Source organism: Schistocerca piceifrons, unplaced genomic scaffold (assembly GCF_021461385.2).
Source record: "Schistocerca piceifrons isolate TAMUIC-IGC-003096 unplaced genomic scaffold, iqSchPice1.1 HiC_scaffold_1253, whole genome shotgun sequence".
Taxonomy (NCBI): domain Eukaryota; kingdom Metazoa; phylum Arthropoda; class Insecta; order Orthoptera; family Acrididae; genus Schistocerca; species Schistocerca piceifrons.
This window is the reverse complement of record NW_025727073.1, coordinates 30,936-54,127: the sequence shown is the minus strand read 5'-3', so window position 1 is coordinate 54,127 and position 23,192 is coordinate 30,936. Positions and strand designations below refer to the sequence as shown.

General features: G+C 50.5%; 13 non-coding genes across 13 annotated transcripts; all 13 read right to left on the bottom strand.

Moving 5' to 3' along the window:
* Nucleotides 1-214: 214 nt before the first annotated feature.
* On the bottom strand, nucleotides 215-286 carry Trnae-uuc. Its single transcript has one exon. It is a non-coding gene; the product is annotated as a tRNA-Glu (tRNA).
* Nucleotides 287-2,016: 1,730 nt separating this feature from the next.
* Nucleotides 2,017-2,088, bottom strand: Trnae-uuc. The gene has a single exon. It is a non-coding gene; the product is annotated as a tRNA-Glu (tRNA).
* A 1,730-nt stretch (nucleotides 2,089-3,818) lies between these two features.
* Trnae-uuc lies at nucleotides 3,819-3,890 on the bottom strand. The gene has a single exon. It is a non-coding gene; the product is annotated as a tRNA-Glu (tRNA).
* A 1,730-nt stretch (nucleotides 3,891-5,620) lies between these two features.
* Trnae-uuc lies at nucleotides 5,621-5,692 on the bottom strand. The gene has a single exon. It is a non-coding gene; the product is annotated as a tRNA-Glu (tRNA).
* Nucleotides 5,693-7,421: 1,729 nt separating this feature from the next.
* On the bottom strand, nucleotides 7,422-7,493 carry Trnae-uuc. The gene has a single exon. It is a non-coding gene; the product is annotated as a tRNA-Glu (tRNA).
* Nucleotides 7,494-9,223: 1,730 nt separating this feature from the next.
* Nucleotides 9,224-9,295, bottom strand: Trnae-uuc. The gene has a single exon. It is a non-coding gene; the product is annotated as a tRNA-Glu (tRNA).
* A 1,731-nt stretch (nucleotides 9,296-11,026) lies between these two features.
* Trnae-uuc lies at nucleotides 11,027-11,098 on the bottom strand. The gene has a single exon. It is a non-coding gene; the product is annotated as a tRNA-Glu (tRNA).
* A 1,731-nt stretch (nucleotides 11,099-12,829) lies between these two features.
* Nucleotides 12,830-12,901, bottom strand: Trnae-uuc. Its single transcript has one exon. It is a non-coding gene; the product is annotated as a tRNA-Glu (tRNA).
* Nucleotides 12,902-14,632: 1,731 nt separating this feature from the next.
* On the bottom strand, nucleotides 14,633-14,704 carry Trnae-uuc. Its single transcript has one exon. It is a non-coding gene; the product is annotated as a tRNA-Glu (tRNA).
* Nucleotides 14,705-16,712: 2,008 nt separating this feature from the next.
* Trnae-uuc lies at nucleotides 16,713-16,784 on the bottom strand. Its single transcript has one exon. It is a non-coding gene; the product is annotated as a tRNA-Glu (tRNA).
* A 1,730-nt stretch (nucleotides 16,785-18,514) lies between these two features.
* On the bottom strand, nucleotides 18,515-18,586 carry Trnae-uuc. The gene has a single exon. It is a non-coding gene; the product is annotated as a tRNA-Glu (tRNA).
* A 2,012-nt stretch (nucleotides 18,587-20,598) lies between these two features.
* On the bottom strand, nucleotides 20,599-20,670 carry Trnae-uuc. Its single transcript has one exon. It is a non-coding gene; the product is annotated as a tRNA-Glu (tRNA).
* Nucleotides 20,671-22,681: 2,011 nt separating this feature from the next.
* On the bottom strand, nucleotides 22,682-22,753 carry Trnae-uuc. Its single transcript has one exon. It is a non-coding gene; the product is annotated as a tRNA-Glu (tRNA).
* Between the last annotated feature and the right edge of the window lie 439 nt (nucleotides 22,754-23,192).

The following is a 23,192-nucleotide window of genomic DNA, read 5'->3' as shown; positions in this document are numbered from 1 at the left end:
CACTGAGCTAACGGGCAATGCAACACTGTCGCATCAGCAGTCCAAAACCGCAAAACCGTCTCCTCTCCCTTCAAAACGGCCCCGCCATTAACGTGAGGATGTATCTCTTTTTCTTGACTTTCTCTCACCTTATACCTGGAACCCAGAGCAGCAGCTCCACGAAGACGAAAAACGGCCGTGAGAAGTTTTCTCATCTCAGCCCCGAAAATTCACGTTCAGGTACCGGGAATCGAACCCGGGCCTCCTGGGTGAAAGCCAGGTATCCTAGCCACTAAAGCATACCGGACATACCTCAACGATCCACTACGTGTGTATGCGTCCAGAAATACTTCTCCTCCACGCGACTTTAGGGCCGAATCTGGCGCCAACGCTGAACTCTGTCCGCCACCACGATCCCGCTTACTCACTCCCAAAGCGCGCAAGTCATACTAGGCAAACATCGCTTTCAGTCTCGAGTGCAACTAGCAAAACTGTAATTAGTAATAACTGGAAACAAACACACGTTGACGCAAAGTAGCCTAGGTGGTAATAAACGGCAAATACGGCCTTACCTCGCAAAAGCTATGCTGTGCCTTTCACCGTCGTGGAGAGAAAATGAGATGGCTGAGTTGAGGATAGAACGTACGCCCTTAAGATAATGACACGCGCAGCCCACTGCGCCACCGAGGCATACAGGAATACTCGCCACCGCAGCCTCACTAAGAAGTTCTAATTTCAGAATTGTTTTCCCACCATGCCGTGCATGAAATGGTCGATTTCTCGGCGGAAGTCAATGCTGCGTCTAGTTACAGTGCATCGCCCTGGAAGCAACGTGGCACCGCGTTCCGATGTGCTGGAGGGCAGAGGGCCTGCAGCAGGGTCGCTTGAGCCTCTGGTGGCAGCAGGGGCGGCAACGCACCGCGACACAGGAAGAATGCAGCGCAATGCGGTGGTGGTGTAACGGTCAGCATGGTTTCTTCCCAAGCAGTTAATCCGGGTTCGATTCCTGGCGACCGCAGGAGGATTTGTCATTTTTGCGTAGCGCAATAGTATGTGTTCAAGACCATTCGATCCTCGAAATTGCCACGTGTCGCGGCACAGGTAGTATCTCCTCGTCTCCTGCCTCGTTCCAGCTAAGTGGATTGATTTCACTTCATCGTGTGTCGACTTGGCCCGACTTTGCTCGACTGCCGCTCGCTGCCGCTCGGCGGTGGGGCCGATATGACAGGAGAAGTACGACAATCGGCTGCGAGAAATAAGGTAATCAAGAGTACTTTTCCTTTTCAATACGAAAAGCTAAACTTTCATTTACAAATTTCGGAAATCTCACTGCTTCGCCACAGTGTTATCTACACATTTGAGAAATTATCTGTTGATTCGTACGGTTCTGTTATTGCCAAAGTCGTTCTTGCACTTTCCTTGCGCTCTTTTTGCAAACAGCCTAGTTAAATTTTGGATCATATGTTCGTTAACGTAATTTAAATTGCTTAGGGAGGCATCATAGCACGTCAACACTGTAGCACAAGAGGAGGAGGGGGGGGGGGTTGAAATGAAAGGGTCCAATAGCACGCACAGTTCCCGGACGATCACCCATCCACTCACTAACCACGCAAACGTCTGCTTAACTTCATTAATCGAAAGTGAGCTGGCCGTTGGCAACCCCTTAGCGAAACGTTCAGACTTCTAGCTGGATGTGCACATCATTTAGAATCTGCCTGGCAGAGTCTCGCAGGAGACAGCATTTCCTATTAGGGGAGAAAATGGAATGGCCCGTGGAGGGATGGAACCCATGACCTACGCGTTACTAGCACGACGCTATAGCCCACTGAGCTAACGGGCAATGCAACACTGTCGCATCAGCAGTCCAAAACCGCAAAACCGTCTCCTCTCCCTTCAAAACGGCCCCGCCATTAACGTGAGGATGTATCTCTTTTTCTTGACTTTCTCTCACCTTATACCTGGAACCCAGAGCAGCAGCTCCACGAAGACGAAAAACGGCCGTGAGAAGTTTTCTCATCTCAGCCCCGAAAATTCACGTTCAGGTACCGGGAATCGAACCCGGGCCTCCTGGGTGAAAGCCAGGTATCCTAGCCACTAAAGCATACCGGACATACCTCAACGATCCACTACGTGTGTATGCGTCCAGAAATACTTCTCCTCCACGCGACTTTAGGGCCGAATCTGGCGCCAACGCTGAACTCTGTCCGCCACCACGATCCCGCTTACTCACTCCCGAAGCGCGCAAGTCATACTAGGCAAACATCGCTTTCAGTCTCGAGTGCAACTAGCAAAACTGTAATTAGTAATAACTGGAAACAAACACACGTTGACGCAAAGTAGCCTAGGTGGTAATAAACGGCAAATACGGCCTTACCTCGCAAAAGCTATGCTGTGCCTTTCACCGTCGTGGAGAGAAAATGAGATGGCTGAGTTGAGGATAGAACGTACGCCCTTAAGATAATGACACGCGCAGCCCACTGCGCCACCGAGGCATACAGGAATACTCGCCACCGCAGCCTCACTAAGAAGTTCTAATTTCAGAATTGTTTTCCCACCATGCCGTGCATGAAATGGTCGATTTCTCGGCGGAAGTCAATGCTGCGTCTAGTTACAGTGCATCGCCCTGGAAGCAACGTGGCACCGCGTTCCGATGTGCTGGAGGGCAGAGGGCCTGCAGCAGGGTCGCTTGAGCCTCTGGTGGCAGCAGGGGCGGCAACGCACCGCGACACAGGAAGAATGCAGCGCAATGCGGTGGTGGTGTAACGGTCAGCATGGTTTCTTCCCAAGCAGTTAATCCGGGTTCGATTCCTGGCGACCGCAGGAGGATTTGTCATTTTTGCGTAGCGCAATAGTATGTGTTCAAGACCATTCGATCCTCGAAATTGCCACGTGTCGCGGCACAGGTAGTATCTCCTCGTCTCCTGCCTCGTTCCAGCTAAGTGGATTGATTTCACTTCATCGTGTGTCGACTTGGCCCGACTTTGCTCGACTGCCGCTCGCTGCCGCTCGGCGGTGGGGCCGATATGACAGGAGAAGTACGACAATCGGCTGCGAGAAATAAGGTAATCAAGAGTACTTTTCCTTTTCAATACGAAAAGCTAAACTTTCATTTACAAATTTCGGAAATCTCACTGCTTCGCCACAGTGTTATCTACACATTTGAGAAATTATCTGTTGATTCGTACGGTTCTGTTATTGCCAAAGTCGTTCTTGCACTTTCCTTGCGCTCTTTTTGCAAACAGCCTAGTTAAATTTTGGATCATATGTTCGTTAACGTAATTTAAATTGCTTAGGGAGGCATCATAGCACGTCAACACTGTAGCACAAGAGGAGGAGGGGGGGGGGGTTGAAATGAAAGGGTCCAATAGCACGCACAGTTCCCGGACGATCACCCATCCACTCACTAACCACGCAAACGTCTGCTTAACTTCATTAATCGAAAGTGAGCTGGCCGTTGGCAACCCCTTAGCGAAACGTTCAGACTTCTAGCTGGATGTGCACATCATTTAGAATCTGCCTGGCAGAGTCTCGCAGGAGACAGCATTTCCTATTAGGGGAGAAAATGGAATGGCCCGTGGAGGGATGGAACCCATGACCTACGCGTTACTAGCACGACGCTATAGCCCACTGAGCTAACGGGCAATGCAACACTGTCGCATCAGCAGTCCAAAACCGCAAAACCGTCTCCTCTCCCTTCAAAACGGCCCCGCCATTAACGTGAGGATGTATCTCTTTTTCTTGACTTTCTCTCACCTTATACCTGGAACCCAGAGCAGCAGCTCCACGAAGACGAAAAACGGCCGTGAGAAGTTTTCTCATCTCAGCCCCGAAAATTCACGTTCAGGTACCGGGAATCGAACCCGGGCCTCCTGGGTGAAAGCCAGGTATCCTAGCCACTAAACCATACCGGACATACCTCAACGATCCACTACGTGTGTATGCGTCCAGAAATACTTCTCCTCCACGCAACTTTAGGGCCGAATCTGGCGCCAACGCTGAACTCTGTCCGCCACCACGATCCCGCTTACTCACTCCCAAAGCACGCAAGTCATACTAGGCAAACATCGCTTTCAGTCTCGAGTGCAACTAGCAAAACTGTAATTAGTAATAACTGGAAACAAACACACGTTGACGCAAAGTAGCCTAGGTGGTAATAAACGGCAAATACGGCCTTACCTCGCAAAAGCTATGCTGTGCCTTTCACCGTCGTGGAGAGAAAATGAGATGGCTGAGTTGAGGATAGAACGTACGCCCTTAAGATAATGACACGCGCAGCCCACTGCGCCACCGAGGCATACAGGAATACTCGCCACCGCAGCCTCACTAAGAAGTTCTAATTTCAGAATTGTTTTCCCACCATGCCGTGCATGAAATGGTCGATTTCTCGGCGGAAGTCAATGCTGCGTCTAGTTACAGTGCATCGCCCTGGAAGCAACGTGGCACCGCGTTCCGATGTGCTGGAGGGCAGAGGGCCTGCAGCAGGGTCGCTTGAGCCTCTGGTGGCAGCAGGGGCGGCAACGCACCGCGACACAGGAAGAATGCAGCGCAATGCGGTGGTGGTGTAACGGTCAGCATGGTTTCTTCCCAAGCAGTTAATCCGGGTTCGATTCCTGGCGACCGCAGGAGGATTTGTCATTTTTGCGTAGCGCAATAGTATGTGTTCAAGACCATTCGATCCTCGAAATTGCCACGTGTCGCGGCACAGGTAGTATCTCCTCGTCTCCTGCCTCGTTCCAGCTAAGTGGATTGATTTCACTTCATCGTGTGTCGACTTGGCCCGACTTTGCTCGACTGCCGCTCGCTGCCGCTCGGCGGTGGGGCCGATATGACAGGAGAAGTACGACAATCGGCTGCGAGAAATAAGGTAATCAAGAGTACTTTTCCTTTTCAATACGAAAAGCTAAACTTTCATTTACAAATTTCGGAAATCTCACTGCTTCGCCACAGTGTTATCTACACATTTGAGAAATTATCTGTTGATTCGTACGGTTCTGTTATTGCCAAAGTCGTTCTTGCACTTTCCTTGCGCTCTTTTTGCAAACAGCCTAGTTAAATTTTGGATCATATGTTCGTTAACGTAATTTAAATTGCTTAGGGAGGCATCATAGCACGTCAACACTGTAGCACAAGAGGAGGAGGGGGGGGGGGTTGAAATGAAAGGGTCCAATAGCACGCACAGTTCCCGGACGATCACCCATCCACTCACTAACCACGCAAACGTCTGCTTAACTTCATTAATCGAAAGTGAGCTGGCCGTTGGCAACCCCTTAGCGAAACGTTCAGACTTCTAGCTGGATGTGCACATCATTTAGAATCTGCCTGGCAGAGTCTCGCAGGAGACAGCATTTCCTATTAGGGGAGAAAATGGAATGGCCCGTGGAGGGATGGAACCCATGACCTACGCGTTACTAGCACGACGCTATAGCCCACTGAGCTAACGGGCAATGCAACACTGTCGCATCAGCAGTCCAAAACCGCAAAACCGTCTCCTCTCCCTTCAAAACGGCCCCGCCATTAACGTGAGGATGTATCTCTTTTTCTTGACTTTCTCTCACCTTATACCTGGAACCCAGAGCAGCAGCTCCACGAAGACGAAAAACGGCCGTGAGAAGTTTTCTCATCTCAGCCCCGAAAATTCACGTTCAGGTACCGGGAATCGAACCCGGGCCTCCTGGGTGAAAGCCAGGTATCCTAGCCACTAAACCATACCGGACATACCTCAACGATCCACTACGTGTGTATGCGTCCAGAAATACTTCTCCTCCACGCAACTTTAGGGCCGAATCTGGCGCCAACGCTGAACTCTGTCCGCCACCACGATCCCGCTTACTCACTCCCAAAGCACGCAAGTCATACTAGGCAAACATCGCTTTCAGTCTCGAGTGCAACTAGCAAAACTGTAATTAGTAATAACTGGAAACAAACACACGTTGACGCAAAGTAGCCTAGGTGGTAATAAACGGCAAATACGGCCTTACCTCGCAAAAGCTATGCTGTGCCTTTCACCGTCGTGGAGAGAAAATGAGATGGCTGAGTTGAGGATAGAACGTACGCCCTTAAGATAATGACACGCGCAGCCCACTGCGCCACCGAGGCATACAGGAATACTCGCCACCGCAGCCTCACTAAGAAGTTCTAATTTCAGAATTGTTTTCCCACCATGCCGTGCATGAAATGGTCGATTTCTCGGCGGAAGTCAATGCTGCGTCTAGTTACAGTGCATCGCCCTGGAAGCAACGTGGCACCGCGTTCCGATGTGCTGGAGGGCAGAGGGCCTGCAGCAGGGTCGCTTGAGCCTCTGGTGGCAGCAGGGGCGGCAACGCACCGCGACACAGGAAGAATGCAGCGCAATGCGGTGGTGGTGTAACGGTCAGCATGGTTTCTTCCCAAGCAGTTAATCCGGGTTCGATTCCTGGCGACCGCAGGAGGATTTGTCATTTTTGCGTAGCGCAATAGTATGTGTTCAAGACCATTCGATCCTCGAAATTGCCACGTGTCGCGGCACAGGTAGTATCTCCTCGTCTCCTGCCTCGTTCCAGCTAAGTGGATTGATTTCACTTCATCGTGTGTCGACTTGGCCCGACTTTGCTCGACTGCCGCTCGCTGCCGCTCGGCGGTGGGGCCGATATGACAGGAGAAGTACGACAATCGGCTGCGAGAAATAAGGTAATCAAGAGTACTTTTCCTTTTCAATACGAAAAGCTAAACTTTCATTTACAAATTTCGGAAATCTCACTGCTTCGCCACAGTGTTATCTACACATTTGAGAAATTATCTGTTGATTCGTACGGTTCTGTTATTGCCAAAGTCGTTCTTGCACTTTCCTTGCGCTCTTTTTGCAAACAGCCTAGTTAAATTTTGGATCATATGTTCGTTAACGTAATTTAAATTGCTTAGGGAGGCATCATAGCACGTCAACACTGTAGCACAAGAGGAGGAGGGGGGGGGGTTGAAATGAAAGGGTCCAATAGCACGCACAGTTCCCGGACGATCACCCATCCACTCACTAACCACGCAAACGTCTGCTTAACTTCATTAATCGAAAGTGAGCTGGCCGTTGGCAACCCCTTAGCGAAACGTTCAGACTTCTAGCTGGATGTGCACATCATTTAGAATCTGCCTGGCAGAGTCTCGCAGGAGACAGCATTTCCTATTAGGGGAGAAAATGGAATGGCCCGTGGAGGGATGGAACCCATGACCTACGCGTTACTAGCACGACGCTATAGCCCACTGAGCTAACGGGCAATGCAACACTGTCGCATCAGCAGTCCAAAACCGCAAAACCGTCTCCTCTCCCTTCAAAACGGCCCCGCCATTAACGTGAGGATGTATCTCTTTTTCTTGACTTTCTCTCACCTTATACCTGGAACCCAGAGCAGCAGCTCCACGAAGACGAAAAACGGCCGTGAGAAGTTTTCTCATCTCAGCCCCGAAAATTCACGTTCAGGTACCGGGAATCGAACCCGGGCCTCCTGGGTGAAAGCCAGGTATCCTAGCCACTAAACCATACCGGACATACCTCAACGATCCACTACGTGTGTATGCGTCCAGAAATACTTCTCCTCCACGCAACTTTAGGGCCGAATCTGGCGCCAACGCTGAACTCTGTCCGCCACCACGATCCCGCTTACTCACTCCCAAAGCACGCAAGTCATACTAGGCAAACATCGCTTTCAGTCTCGAGTGCAACTAGCAAAACTGTAATTAGTAATAACTGGAAACAAACACACGTTGACGCAAAGTAGCCTAGGTGGTAATAAACGGCAAATACGGCCTTACCTCGCAAAAGCTATGCTGTGCCTTTCACCGTCGTGGAGAGAAAATGAGATGGCTGAGTTGAGGATAGAACGTACGCCCTTAAGATAATGACACGCGCAGCCCACTGCGCCACCGAGGCATACAGGAATACTCGCCACCGCAGCCTCACTAAGAAGTTCTAATTTCAGAATTGTTTTCCCACCATGCCGTGCATGAAATGGTCGATTTCTCGGCGGAAGTCAATGCTGCGTCTAGTTACAGTGCATCGCCCTGGAAGCAACGTGGCACCGCGTTCCGATGTGCTGGAGGGCAGAGGGCCTGCAGCAGGGTCGCTTGAGCCTCTGGTGGCAGCAGGGGCGGCAACGCACCGCGACACAGGAAGAATGCAGCGCAATGCGGTGGTGGTGTAACGGTCAGCATGGTTTCTTCCCAAGCAGTTAATCCGGGTTCGATTCCTGGCGACCGCAGGAGGATTTGTCATTTTTGCGTAGCGCAATAGTATGTGTTCAAGACCATTCGATCCTCGAAATTGCCACGTGTCGCGGCACAGGTAGTATCTCCTCGTCTCCTGCCTCGTTCCAGCTAAGTGGATTGATTTCACTTCATCGTGTGTCGACTTGGCCCGACTTTGCTCGACTGCCGCTCGCTGCCGCTCGGCGGTGGGGCCGATATGACAGGAGAAGTACGACAATCGGCTGCGAGAAATAAGGTAATCAAGAGTACTTTTCCTTTTCAATACGAAAAGCTAAACTTTCATTTACAAATTTCGGAAATCTCACTGCTTCGCCACAGTGTTATCTACACATTTGAGAAATTATCTGTTGATTCGTACGGTTCTGTTATTGCCAAAGTCGTTCTTGCACTTTCCTTGCGCTCTTTTTGCAAACAGCCTAGTTAAATTTTGGATCATATGTTCGTTAACGTAATTTAAATTGCTTAGGGAGGCATCATAGCACGTCAACACTGTAGCACAAGAGGAGGAGGGGGGGGGGGTTGAAATGAAAGGGTCCAATAGCACGCACAGTTCCCGGACGATCACCCATCCACTCACTAACCACGCAAACGTCTGCTTAACTTCATTAATCGAAAGTGAGCTGGCCGTTGGCAACCCCTTAGCGAAACGTTCAGACTTCTAGCTGGATGTGCACATCATTTAGAATCTGCCTGGCAGAGTCTCGCAGGAGACAGCATTTCCTATTAGGGGAGAAAATGGAATGGCCCGTGGAGGGATGGAACCCATGACCTACGCGTTACTAGCACGACGCTATAGCCCACTGAGCTAACGGGCAATGCAACACTGTCGCATCAGCAGTCCAAAACCGCAAAACCGTCTCCTCTCCCTTCAAAACGGCCCCGCCATTAACGTGAGGATGTATCTCTTTTTCTTGACTTTCTCTCACCTTATACCTGGAACCCAGAGCAGCAGCTCCACGAAGACGAAAAACGGCCGTGAGAAGTTTTCTCATCTCAGCCCCGAAAATTCACGTTCAGGTACCGGGAATCGAACCCGGGCCTCCTGGGTGAAAGCCAGGTATCCTAGCCACTAAACCATACCGGACATACCTCAACGATCCACTACGTGTGTATGCGTCCAGAAATACTTCTCCTCCACGCAACTTTAGGGCCGAATCTGGCGCCAACGCTGAACTCTGTCCGCCACCACGATCCCGCTTACTCACTCCCAAAGCACGCAAGTCATACTAGGCAAACATCGCTTTCAGTCTCGAGTGCAACTAGCAAAACTGTAATTAGTAATAACTGGAAACAAACACACGTTGACGCAAAGTAGCCTAGGTGGTAATAAACGGCAAATACGGCCTTACCTCGCAAAAGCTATGCTGTGCCTTTCACCGTCGTGGAGAGAAAATGAGATGGCTGAGTTGAGGATAGAACGTACGCCCTTAAGATAATGACACGCGCAGCCCACTGCGCCACCGAGGCATACAGGAATACTCGCCACCGCAGCCTCACTAAGAAGTTCTAATTTCAGAATTGTTTTCCCACCATGCCGTGCATGAAATGGTCGATTTCTCGGCGGAAGTCAATGCTGCGTCTAGTTACAGTGCATCGCCCTGGAAGCAACGTGGCACCGCGTTCCGATGTGCTGGAGGGCAGAGGGCCTGCAGCAGGGTCGCTTGAGCCTCTGGTGGCAGCAGGGGCGGCAACGCACCGCGACACAGGAAGAATGCAGCGCAATGCGGTGGTGGTGTAACGGTCAGCATGGTTTCTTCCCAAGCAGTTAATCCGGGTTCGATTCCTGGCGACCGCAGGAGGATTTGTCATTTTTGCGTAGCGCAATAGTATGTGTTCAAGACCATTCGATCCTCGAAATTGCCACGTGTCGCGGCACAGGTAGTATCTCCTCGTCTCCTGCCTCGTTCCAGCTAAGTGGATTGATTTCACTTCATCGTGTGTCGACTTGGCCCGACTTTGCTCGACTGCCGCTCGCTGCCGCTCGGCGGTGGGGCCGATATGACAGGAGAAGTACGACAATCGGCTGCGAGAAATAAGGTAATCAAGAGTACTTTTCCTTTTCAATACGAAAAGCTAAACTTTCATTTACAAATTTCGGAAATCTCACTGCTTCGCCACAGTGTTATCTACACATTTGAGAAATTATCTGTTGATTCGTACGGTTCTGTTATTGCCAAAGTCGTTCTTGCACTTTCCTTGCGCTCTTTTTGCAAACAGCCTAGTTAAATTTTGGATCATATGTTCGTTAACGTAATTTAAATTGCTTAGGGAGGCATCATAGCACGTCAACACTGTAGCACAAGAGGAGGAGGGGGGGGGGGGTTGAAATGAAAGGGTCCAATAGCACGCACAGTTCCCGGACGATCACCCATCCACTCACTAACCACGCAAACGTCTGCTTAACTTCATTAATCGAAAGTGAGCTGGCCGTTGGCAACCCCTTAGCGAAACGTTCAGACTTCTAGCTGGATGTGCACATCATTTAGAATCTGCCTGGCAGAGTCTCGCAGGAGACAGCATTTCCTATTAGGGGAGAAAATGGAATGGCCCGTGGAGGGATGGAACCCATGACCTACGCGTTACTAGCACGACGCTATAGCCCACTGAGCTAACGGGCAATGCAACACTGTCGCATCAGCAGTCCAAAACCGCAAAACCGTCTCCTCTCCCTTCAAAACGGCCCCGCCATTAACGTGAGGATGTATCTCTTTTTCTTGACTTTCTCTCACCTTATACCTGGAACCCAGAGCAGCAGCTCCACGAAGACGAAAAACGGCCGTGAGAAGTTTTCTCATCTCAGCCCCGAAAATTCACGTTCAGGTACCGGGAATCGAACCCGGGCCTCCTGGGTGAAAGCCAGGTATCCTAGCCACTAAACCATACCGGACATACCTCAACGATCCACTACGTGTGTATGCGTCCAGAAATACTTCTCCTCCACGCAACTTTAGGGCCGAATCTGGCGCCAACGCTGAACTCTGTCCGCCACCACGATCCCGCTTACTCACTCCCAAAGCACGCAAGTCATACTAGGCAAACATCGCTTTCAGTCTCGAGTGCAACTAGCAAAACTGTAATTAGTAATAACTGGAAACAAACACACGTTGACGCAAAGTAGCCTAGGTGGTAATAAACGGCAAATACGGCCTTACCTCGCAAAAGCTATGCTGTGCCTTTCACCGTCGTGGAGAGAAAATGAGATGGCTGAGTTGAGGATAGAACGTACGCCCTTAAGATAATGACACGCGCAGCCCACTGCGCCACCGAGGCATACAGGAATACTCGCCACCGCAGCCTCACTAAGAAGTTCTAATTTCAGAATTGTTTTCCCACCATGCCGTGCATGAAATGGTCGATTTCTCGGCGGAAGTCAATGCTGCGTCTAGTTACAGTGCATCGCCCTGGAAGCACGTGGCACCGCGTTCCGATGTGCTGGAGGGCAGAGGGCCTGCAGCAGGGTCGCTTGAGCCTCTGGTGGCAGCAGGGGCGGCAACGCACCGCGACACAGGAAGAATGCAGCGCAATGCGGTGGTGGTGTAACGGTCAGCATGGTTTCTTCCCAAGCAGTTAATCCGGGTTCGATTCCTGGCGACCGCAGGAGGATTTGTCATTTTTGCGTAGCGCAATAGTATGTGTTCAAGACCATTCGATCCTCGAAATTGCCACGTGTCGCGGCACAGGTAGTATCTCCTCGTCTCCTGCCTCGTTCCAGCTAAGTGGATTGATTTCACTTCATCGTGTGTCGACTTGGCCCGACTTTGCTCGACTGCCGCTCGCTGCCGCTCGGCGGTGGGGCCGATATGACAGGAGAAGTACGACAATCGGCTGCGAGAAATAAGGTAATCAAGAGTACTTTTCCTTTTCAATACGAAAAGCTAAACTTTCATTTACAAATTTCGGAAATCTCACTGCTTCGCCACAGTGTTATCTACACATTTGAGAAATTATCTGTTGATTCGTACGGTTCTGTTATTGCCAAAGTCGTTCTTGCACTTTCCTTGCGCTCTTTTTGCAAACAGCCTAGTTAAATTTTGGATCATATGTTCGTTAACGTAATTTAAATTGCTTAGGGAGGCATCATAGCACGTCAACACTGTAGCACAAGAGGAGGAGGGGGGGGGGGGGTTGAAATGAAAGGGTCCAATAGCACGCACAGTTCCCGGACGATCACCCATCCACTCACTAACCACGCAAACGTCTGCTTAACTTCATTAATCGAAAGTGAGCTGGCCGTTGGCAACCCCTTAGCGAAACGTTCAGACTTCTAGCTGGATGTGCACATCATTTAGAATCTGCCTGGCAGAGTCTCGCAGGAGACAGCATTTCCTATTAGGGGAGAAAATGGAATGGCCCGTGGAGGGATGGAACCCATGACCTACGCGTTACTAGCACGACGCTATAGCCCACTGAGCTAACGGGCAATGCAACACTGTCGCATCAGCAGTCCAAAACCGCAAAACCGTCTCCTCTCCCTTCAAAACGGCCCCGCCATTAACGTGAGGATGTATCTCTTTTTCTTGACTTTCTCTCACCTTATACCTGGAACCCAGAGCAGCAGCTCCACGAAGACGAAAAACGGCCGTGAGAAGTTTTCTCATCTCAGCCCCGAAAATTCACGTTCAGGTACCGGGAATCGAACCCGGGCCTCCTGGGTGAAAGCCAGGTATCCTAGCCACTAAACCATACCGGACATACCTCAACGATCCACTACGTGTGTATGCGTCCAGAAATACTTCTCCTCCACGCAACTTTAGGGCCGAATCTGGCGCCAACGCTGAACTCTGTCCGCCACCACGATCCCGCTTACTCACTCCCAAAGCGCGCAAGTCATACTAGGCAAACATCGCTTTCAGTCTCGAGTGCAACTAGCAAAACTGTAATTAGTAATAACTGGAAACAAACACACGTTGACGCAAAGTAGCCTAGGTGGTAATAAACGGCAAATACGGCCTTACCTCGCAAAAGCTATGCTGTGCCTTTCACCGTCGTGGAGAGAAAATGAGATGGCTGAGTTGAGGATAGAACGTACGCCCTTAAGATAATGACACGCGCAGCCCACTGCGCCACCGAGGCATACAGGAATACTCGCCACCGCAGCCTCACTAAGAAGTTCTAATTTCAGAATTGTTTTCCCACCATGCCGTGCATGAAATGGTCGATTTCTCGGCGGAAGTCAATGCTGCGTCTAGTTACAGTGCATCGCCCTGGAAGCAACGTGGCACCGCGTTCCGATGTGCTGGAGGGCAGAGGGCCTGCAGCAGGGTCGCTTGAGCCTCTGGTGGCAGCAGGGGCGGCAACGCACCGCGACACAGGAAGAATGCAGCGCAATGCGGTGGTGGTGTAACGGTCAGCATGGTTTCTTCCCAAGCAGTTAATCCGGGTTCGATTCCTGGCGACCGCAGGAGGATTTGTCATTTTTGCGTAGCGCAATAGTATGTGTTCAAGACCATTCGATCCTCGAAATTGCCACGTGTCGCGGCACAGGTAGTATCTCCTCGTCTCCTGCCTCGTTCCAGCTAAGTGGATTGATTTCACTTCATCGTGTGTCGACTTGGCCCGACTTTGCTCGACTGCCGCTCGCTGCCGCTCGGCGGTGGGGCCGATATGACAGGAGAAGTACGACAATCGGCTGCGAGAAATAAGGTAATCAAGAGTACTTTTCCTTTTCAATACGAAAAGCTAAACTTTCATTTACAAATTTCGGAAATCTCACTGCTTCGCCACAGTGTTATCTACACATTTGAGAAATTATCTGTTGATTCGTACGGTTCTGTTATTGCCAAAGTCGTTCTTGCACTTTCCTTGCGCTCTTTTTGCAAACAGCCTAGTTAAATTTTGGATCATATGTTCGTTAACGTAATTTAAATTGCTTAGGGAGGCATCATAGCACGTCAACACTGTAGCACAAGAGGAGGAGGGGGGGGGGGGTTGAAATGAAAGGGTCCAATAGCACGCACAGTTCCCGGACGATCACCCATCCACTCACTAACCACGCAAACGTCTGCTTAACTTCATTAATCGAAAGTGAGCTGGCCGTTGGCAACCCCTTAGCGAAACGTTCAGACTTCTAGCTGGATGTGCACATCATTTAGAATCTGCCTGGCAGAGTCTCGCAGGAGACAGCATTTCCTATTAGGGGAGAAAATGGAATGGCCCGTGGAGGGATGGAACCCATGACCTACGCGTTACTAGCACGACGCTATAGCCCACTGAGCTAACGGGCAATGCAACACTGTCGCATCAGCAGCCCAAAACCGCAAAACCGTCTCCTCTCCCTTCAAAACGGCCCCGCCATTAACGTGAGGATGTATCTCTTTTTCTTGACTTTCTCTCACCTTATACCTGGAACCCAGAGCAGCAGCTCCACGAAGACGAAAAACGGCCGTGAGAAGTTTTCTCATCTCAGCCCCGAAAATTCACGTTCAGGTACCGGGAATCGAACCCGGGCCTCCTGGGTGAAAGCCAGGTATCCTAGCCACTAAACCATACCGGACATACCTCAACGATCCACTACGTGTGTATGCGTCCAGAAATACTTCTCCTCCACGCAACTTTAGGGCCGAATCTGGCGCCAACGCTGAACTCTGTCCGCCACCACGATCCCGCTTACTCACTCCCAAAGCACGCAAGTCATACTAGGCAAACATCGCTTTCAGTCTCGAGTGCAACTAGCAAAACTGTAATTAGTAATAACTGGAAACAAACACACGTTGACGCAAAGTAGCCTAGGTGGTAATAAACGGCAAATACGGCCTTACCTCGCAAAAGCTATGCTGTGCCTTTCACCGTCGTGGAGAGAAAATGAGATGGCTGAGTTGAGGATAGAACGTACGCCCTTAAGATAATGACACGCGCAGCCCACTGCGCCACCGAGGCATACAGGAATACTCGCCACCGCAGCCTCACTAAGAAGTTCTAATTTCAGAATTGTTTTCCCACCATGCCGTGCATGAAATGGTCGATTTCTCGGCGGATGGAAACAAACACACGTTGACGCAAAGTAGCCTAGGTGGTAATAAACGGCAAATACGGCCTTACCTCGCAAAAGCTATGCTGTGCCTTTCACCGTCGTGGAGAGAAAATGAGATGGCTGAGTTGAGGATAGAACGTACGCCCTTAAGATAATGACACGCGCAGCCCACTGCGCCACCGAGGCATACAGGAATACTCGCCACCGCAGCCTCACTAAGAAGTTCTAATTTCAGAATTGTTTTCCCACCATGCCGTGCATGAAATGGTCGATTTCTCGGCGGAAGTCAATGCTGCGTCTAGTTACAGTGCATCGCCCTGGAAGCACGTGGCACCGCGTTCCGATGTGCTGGAGGGCAGAGGGCCTGCAGCAGGGTCGCTTGAGCCTCTGGTGGCAGCAGGGGCGGCAACGCACCGCGACACAGGAAGAATGCAGCGCAATGCGGTGGTGGTGTAACGGTCAGCATGGTTTCTTCCCAAGCAGTTAATCCGGGTTCGATTCCTGGCGACCGCAGGAGGATTTGTCATTTTTGCGTAGCGCAATAGTATGTGTTCAAGACCATTCGATCCTCGAAATTGCCACGTGTCGCGGCACAGGTAGTATCTCCTCGTCTCCTGCCTCGTTCCAGCTAAGTGGATTGATTTCACTTCATCGTGTGTCGACTTGGCCCGACTTTGCTCGACTGCCGCTCGCTGCCGCTCGGCGGTGGGGCCGATATGACAGGAGAAGTACGACAATCGGCTGCGAGAAATAAGGTAATCAAGAGTACTTTTCCTTTTCAATACGAAAAGCTAAACTTTCATTTACAAATTTCGGAAATCTCACTGCTTCGCCACAGTCTTATCTACACATTTGAGAAATTATCTGTTGATTCGTACGGTTCTGTTATTGCCAAAGTCGTTCTTGCACTTTCCTTGCGCTCTTTTTGCAAACAGCCTAGTTAAATTTTGGATCATATGTTCGTTAATGTAATTTAAATTGCTTAGGGAGGCATCATAGCACGTCAACACTGTAGCACAAGAGGAGGAGGGGGGGGGGTTGAAATGAAAGGGTCCAATAGCACGCACAGTTCCCGGACGATCACCCATCCACTCACTAACCACGCAAACGTCTGCTTAACTTCATTAATCGAAAGTGAGCTGGCCGTTGGCAACCCCTTAGCGAAACGTTCAGACTTCTAGCTGGATGTGCACATCATTTAGAATCTGCCTGGCAGAGTCTCGCAGGAGACAGCATTTCCTATTAGGGGAGAAAATGGAATGGCCCGTGGAGGGATGGAACCCATGACCTACGCGTTACTAGCACGACGCTATAGCCCACTGAGCTAACGGGCAATGCAACACTGTCGCATCAGCAGTCCAAAACCGCAAAACCGTCTCCTCTCCCTTCAAAACGGCCCCGCCATTAACGTGAGGATGTATCTCTTTTTCTTGACTTTCTCTCACCTTATACCTGGAACCCAGAGCAGCAGCTCCACGAAGACGAAAAACGGCCGTGAGAAGTTTTCTCATCTCAGCCCCGAAAATTCACGTTCAGGTACCGGGAATCGAACCCGGGCCTCCTGGGTGAAAGCCAGGTATCCTAGCCACTAAAGCATACCGGACATACCTCAACGATCCACTACGTGTGTATGCGTCCAGAAATACTTCTCCTCCACGCGACTTTAGGGCCGAATCTGGCGCCAACGCTGAACTCTGTCCGCCACCACGATCCCGCTTACTCACTCCCAAAGCGCGCAAGTCATACTAGGCAAACATCGCTTTCAGTCTCGAGTGCAACTAGCAAAACTGTAATTAGTAATAACTGGAAACAAACACACGTTGACGCAAAGTAGCCTAGGTGGTAATAAACGGCAAATACGGCCTTACCTCGCAAAAGCTATGCTGTGCCTTTCACCGTCGTGGAGAGAAAATGAGATGGCTGAGTTGAGGATAGAACGTACGCCCTTAAGATAATGACACGCGCAGCCCACTGCGCCACCGAGGCATACAGGAATACTCGCCACCGCAGCCTCACTAAGAAGTTCTAATTTCAGAATTGTTTTCCCACCATGCCGTGCATGAAATGGTCGATTTCTCGGCGGAAGTCAATGCTGCGTCTAGTTACAGTGCATCGCCCTGGAAGCAACGTGGCACCGCGTTCCGATGTGCTGGAGGGCAGAGGGCCTGCAGCAGGGTCGCTTGAGCCTCTGGTGGCAGCAGGGGCGGCAACGCACCGCGACACAGGAAGAATGCAGCGCAATGCGGTGGTGGTGTAACGGTCAGCATGGTTTCTTCCCAAGCAGTTAATCCGGGTTCGATTCCTGGCGACCGCAGGAGGATTTGTCATTTTTGCGTAGCGCAATAGTATGTGTTCAAGACCATTCGATCCTCGAAATTGCCACGTGTCGCGGCACAGGTAGTATCTCCTCGTCTCCTGCCTCGTTCCAGCTAAGTGGATTGATTTCACTTCATCGTGTGTCGACTTGGCGCGACTTTGCTCGACTGCCGCTCGCTGCCGCTCGGCGGTGGGGCCGATATGACAGGAGAAGTACGACAATCGGCTGCGAGAAATAAGGTAATCAAGAGTACTTTTCCTTTTCAATACGAAAAGCTAAACTTTCATTTACAAATTTCGGAAATCTCACTGCTTCGCCACAGTGTTATCTACACATTTGAGAAATTATCTGTTGATTCGTACGGTTCTGTTATTGCCAAAGTCGTTCTTGCACTTTCCTTGCGCTCTTTTTGCAAACAGCCTAGTTAAATTTTGGATCATATGTTCGTTAACGTAATTTAAATTGCTTAGGGAGGCATCATAGCACGTCAACACTGTAGCACAAGAGGAGGAGGGGGGGGGGGTTGAAATGAAAGGGTCCAATAGCACGCACAGTTCCCGGACGATCACCCATCCACTCACTAACCACGCAAACGTCTGCTTAACTTCATTAATCGAAAGTGAGCTGGCCGTTGGCAACCCCTTAGCGAAACGTTCAGACTTCTAGCTGGATGTGCACATCATTTAGAATCTGCCTGGCAGAGTCTCGCAGGAGACAGCATTTCCTATTAGGGGAGAAAATGGAATGGCCCGTGGAGGGATGGAACCCATGACCTACGCGTTACTAGCACGACGCTATAGCCCACTGAGCTAACGGGCAATGCAACACTGTCGCATCAGCAGTCCAAAACCGCAAAACCGTCTCCTCTCCCTTCAAAACGGCCCCGCCATTAACGTGAGGATGTATCTCTTTTTCTTGACTTTCTCTCACCTTATACCTGGAACCCAGAGCAGCAGCTCCACGAAGACGAAAAACGGCCGTGAGAAGTTTTCTCATCTCAGCCCCGAAAATTCACGTTCAGGTACCGGGAATCGAACCCGGGCCTCCTGGGTGAAAGCCAGGTATCCTAGCCACTAAACCATACCGGACATACCTCAACGATCCACTACGTGTGTATGCGTCCAGAAATACTTCTCCTCCACGCAACTTTAGGGCCGAATCTGGCGCCAACGCTGAACTCTGTCCGCCACCACGATCCCGCTTACTCACTCCCAAAGCACGCAAGTCATACTAGGCAAACATCGCTTTCAGTCTCGAGTGCAACTAGCAAAACTGTAATTAGTAATAACTGGAAACAAACACACGTTGACGCAAAGTAGCCTAGGTGGTAATAAACGGCAAATACGGCCTTACCTCGCAAAAGCTATGCTGTGCCTTTCACCGTCGTGGAGAGAAAATGAGATGGCTGAGTTGAGGATAGAACGTACGCCCTTAAGATAATGACACGCGCAGCCCACTGCGCCACCGAGGCATACAGGAATACTCGCCACCGCAGCCTCACTAAGAAGTTCTAATTTCAGAATTGTTTTCCCACCATGCCGTGCATGAAATGGTCGATTTCTCGGCGGATGGAAACAAACACACGTTGACGCAAAGTAGCCTAGGTGGTAATAAACGGCAAATACGGCCTTACCTCGCAAAAGCTATGCTGTGCCTTTCACCGTCGTGGAGAGAAAATGAGATGGCTGAGTTGAGGATAGAACGTACGCCCTTAAGATAATGACACGCGCAGCCCACTGCGCCACCGAGGCATACAGGAATACTCGCCACCGCAGCCTCACTAAGAAGTTCTAATTTCAGAATTGTTTTCCCACCATGCCGTGCATGAAATGGTCGATTTCTCGGCGGAAGTCAATGCTGCGTCTAGTTACAGTGCATCGCCCTGGAAGCACGTGGCACCGCGTTCCGATGTGCTGGAGGGCAGAGGGCCTGCAGCAGGGTCGCTTGAGCCTCTGGTGGCAGCAGGGGCGGCAACGCACCGCGACACAGGAAGAATGCAGCGCAATGCGGTGGTGGTGTAACGGTCAGCATGGTTTCTTCCCAAGCAGTTAATCCGGGTTCGATTCCTGGCGACCGCAGGAGGATTTGTCATTTTTGCGTAGCGCAATAGTATGTGTTCAAGACCATTCGATCCTCGAAATTGCCACGTGTCGCGGCACAGGTAGTATCTCCTCGTCTCCTGCCTCGTTCCAGCTAAGTGGATTGATTTCACTTCATCGTGTGTCGACTTGGCCCGACTTTGCTCGACTGCCGCTCGCTGCCGCTCGGCGGTGGGGCCGATATGACAGGAGAAGTACGACAATCGGCTGCGAGAAATAAGGTAATCAAGAGTACTTTTCCTTTTCAATACGAAAAGCTAAACTTTCATTTACAAATTTCGGAAATCTCACTGCTTCGCCACAGTCTTATCTACACATTTGAGAAATTATCTGTTGATTCGTACGGTTCTGTTATTGCCAAAGTCGTTCTTGCACTTTCCTTGCGCTCTTTTTGCAAACAGCCTAGTTAAATTTTGGATCATATGTTCGTTAATGTAATTTAAATTGCTTAGGGAGGCATCATAGCACGTCAACACTGTAGCACAAGAGGAGGAGGGGGGGGGGGGGGTTGAAATGAAAGGGTCCAATAGCACGCACAGTTCCCGGACGATCACCCATCCACTCACTAACCACGCAAACGTCTGCTTAACTTCATTAATCGAAAGTGAGCTGGCCGTTGGCAACCCCTTAGCGAAACGTTCAGACTTCTAGCTGGATGTGCACATCATTTAGAATCTGCCTGGCAGAGTCTCGCAGGAGACAGCATTTCCTATTAGGGGAGAAAATGGAATGGCCCGTGGAGGGATGGAACCCATGACCTACGCGTTACTAGCACGACGCTATAGCCCACTGAGCTAACGGGCAATGCAACACTGTCGCATCAGCAGTCCAAAACCGCAAAACCGTCTCCTCTCCCTTCAAAACGGCCCCGCCATTAACGTGAGGATGTATCTCTTTTTCTTGACTTTCTCTCACCTTATACCTGGAACCCAGAGCAGCAGCTCCACGAAGACGAAAAACGGCCGTGAGAAGTTTTCTCATCTCAGCCCCGAAAATTCACGTTCAGGTACCGGGAATCGAACCCGGGCCTCCTGGGTGAAAGCCAGGTATCCTAGCCACTAAAGCATACCGGACATACCTCAACGATCCACTACGTGTGTATGCGTCCAGAAATACTTCTCCTCCACGCAACTTTAGGGCCGAATCTGGCGCCAACGCTGAACTCTGTCCGCCACCACGATCCCGCTTACTCACTCCCAAAGCGCGCAAGTCATACTAGGCAAACATCGCTTTCAGTCTCGAGTGCAACTAGCAAAACTGTAATTAGTAATAACTGGAAACAAACACACGTTGACGCAAAGTAGCCTAGGTGGTAATAAACGGCAAATACGGCCTTACCTCGCAAAAGCTATGCTGTGCCTTTCACCGTCGTGGAGAGAAAATGAGATGGCTGAGTTGAGGATAGAACGTACGCCCTTAAGATAATGACACGCGCAGCCCACTGCGCCACCGAGGCATACAGGAATACTCGCCACCGCAGCCTCACTAAGAAGTTCTAATTTCAGAATTGTTTTCCCACCATGCCGTGCATGAAATGGTCGATTTCTCGGCGGATGGAAACAAACACACGTTGACGCAAAGTAGCCTAGGTGGTAATAAACGGCAAATACGGCCTTACCTCGCAAAAGCTATGCTGTGCCTTTCACCGTCGTGGAGAGAAAATGAGATGGCTGAGTTGAGGATAGAACGTACGCCCTTAAGATAATGACACGCGCAGCCCACTGCGCCACCGAGGCATACAGGAATACTCGCCACCGCAGCCTCACTAAGAAGTTCTAATTTCAGAATTGTTTTCCCACCATGCCGTGCATGAAATGGTCGATTTCTCGGCGGAAGTCAATGCTGCGTCTAGTTACAGTGCATCGCCCTGGAAGCACGTGGCACCGCGTTCCGATGTGCTGGAGGGCAGAGGGCCTGCAGCAGGGTCGCTTGAGCCTCTGGTGGCAGCAGGGGCGGCAACGCACCGCGACACAGGAAGAATGCAGCGCAATGCGGTGGTGGTGTAACGGTCAGCATGGTTTCTTCCCAAGCAGTTAATCCGGGTTCGATTCCTGGCGACCGCAGGAGGATTTGTCATTTTTGCGTAGCGCAATAGTATGTGTTCAAGACCATTCGATCCTCGAAATTGCCACGTGTCGCGGCACAGGTAGTATCTCCTCGTCTCCTGCCTCGTTCCAGCTAAGTGGATTGATTTCACTTCATCGTGTGTCGACTTGGCCCGACTTTGCTCGACTGCCGCTCGCTGCCGCTCGGCGGTGGGGCCGATATGACAGGAGAAGTACGACAATCGGCTGCGAGAAATAAGGTAATCAAGAGTACTTTTCCTTTTCAATACGAAAAGCTAAACTTTCATTTACAAATTTCGGAAATCTCACTGCTTCGCCACAGTCTTATCTACACATTTGAGAAATTATCTGTTGATTCGTACGGTTCTGTTATTGCCAAAGTCGTTCTTGCACTTTCCTTGCGCTCTTTTTGCAAACAGCCTAGTTAAATTTTGGATCATATGTTCGTTAATGTAATTTAAATTGCTTAGGGAGGCATCATAGCACGTCAACACTGTAGCACAAGAGGAGGAGGGGGGGGGGGGGTTGAAATGAAAGGGTCCAATAGCACGCACAGTTCCCGGACGATCACCCATCCACTCACTAACCACGCAAACGTCTGCTTAACTTCATTAATCGAAAGTGAGCTGGCCGTTGGCAACCCCTTAGCGAAACGTTCAGACTTCTAGCTGGATGTGCACATCATTTAGAATCTGCCTGGCAGAGTCTCGCAGGAGACAGCATTTCCTATTAGGGGAGAAAATGGAATGGCCCGTGGAGGGATGGAACCCATGACCTACGCGTTACTAGCACGACGCTATAGCCCACTGAGCTAACGGGCAATGCAACACTGTCGCATCAGCAGTCCAAAACCGCAAAACCGTCTCCTCTCCCTTCAAAACGGCCCCGCCATTAACGTGAGGATGTATCTCTTTTTCTTGACTTTCTCTCACCTTATACCTGGAACCCAGAGCAGCAGCTCCACGAAGACGAAAAACGGCCGTGAGAAGTTTTCTCATCTCAGCCCCGAAAATTCACGTTCAGGTACCGGGAATCGAACCCGGGCCTCCTGGGTGAAAGCCAGGTATCCTAGCCACTAAAGCATACCGGACATACCTCAACGATCCACTACGTGTGTATGCGTCCAGAAATACTTCTCCTCCACGCAACTTTAGGGCCGAATCTGGCGCCAACGCTGAACTCTGTCCGCCACCACGATCCCGCTTACTCACTCCCAAAGCGCGCACGTCATACTAGGCAAACATCGCTTTCAGTCTCGAGTGCAACTAGCAAAACTGTAATTAGTAATAACTGGAAACAAACACACGTTGACGCAAAGTAGCCTAGGTGGTAATAAACGGCAAATACGGCCTTACCTCGCAAAAGCTATGCTGTGCCTTTCACCGTCGTGGAGAGAAAATGAGATGGCTGAGTTGAGGATAGAACGTACGCCCTTAAGATAATGACACGCGCAGCCCACTGCGCCACCGAGGCATACAGGAATACTCGCCACCGCAGCCTCACTAAGAAGTTCTAATTTCAGAATTGTT